Genomic DNA, 888 nt, shown 5'->3' on the forward strand with positions numbered 1-888 from the left:
CTCTGTCTGTCTGTCTGTCTGTCTGTCTGTCTGTCTGTCTGTCTGTCTGTCTGTCCGTCCGTCCGTCCGTCCGTCCCTCCCTCCCTCCCTCCCTCCCTCCGTCCGTCTGTCCGTCTGTCTGTCTGTCTGTCTCTGACTCTCTCTCTCTATGCATGCATGTGCCTGTGCATGTGCTTGTGTGTGTGTGTGTGTGTATGCATGCACGTTAGTTTATTTGTAGATAAAGACAAAGACATAATCAAATACCAATATTTACATAGACAGAGATGTTATCACAGAGGCTGACACAGAGATACCCAGATAGACACACACACATGGACACAGATATAGACACAGACATAGATGCAGCCATAGACATAGACAGACACAGACATAGACGCATACATAGACACAGATGTAGACAAAGGCATAGTAGAAACAAACACAGGACACATAAATAATAGACACATAAGTAAAGTCTGATGTAATACACACAGACACAGACACAGACACAGACATAGACACAGACATGGACACAGACATAGACACAGACACAGACATAGACACAGACACAGACACAGACACAGACACAGATGTAGACACAGACACAGACACAGACACAGACACAGACACAGACACAGACACAAAGACACAGACATAGACACAGACACAAAACATAGACAAAGACATAGTAGAAACAAACACAGGACACAGAAACAATAGACACATAAGTAAAGTCTGATGTAATACACACAGACACAGACACAGACACAGACATAGACACAGACATGGACACAGACATAGACACAGACACAGACATAGACACAGACACAGACACAGACACAGACACAGATGTAGACACAGACACAGACACAGACACAGACACAGACACAGACACAGACACAGACA

At 44.6% G+C, this 888-nt stretch overlaps 1 protein-coding gene across 1 annotated transcript in view; it reads right to left on the bottom strand.

Moving 5' to 3' along the window:
* Nucleotides 1-888, bottom strand: part of LOC101845435 (epithelial cell-transforming sequence 2 oncogene-like) — a gene marked incomplete in the record, with an annotated part of 42919 nt that overhangs the window by 29709 nt on the left and 12322 nt on the right.

This window comes from Aplysia californica, unplaced genomic scaffold (genome assembly GCF_000002075.1).
Source record: "Aplysia californica isolate F4 #8 unplaced genomic scaffold, AplCal3.0 scaffold00004, whole genome shotgun sequence".
Classification (NCBI taxonomy): Eukaryota; Metazoa; Mollusca; class Gastropoda; order Aplysiida; family Aplysiidae; genus Aplysia; species Aplysia californica.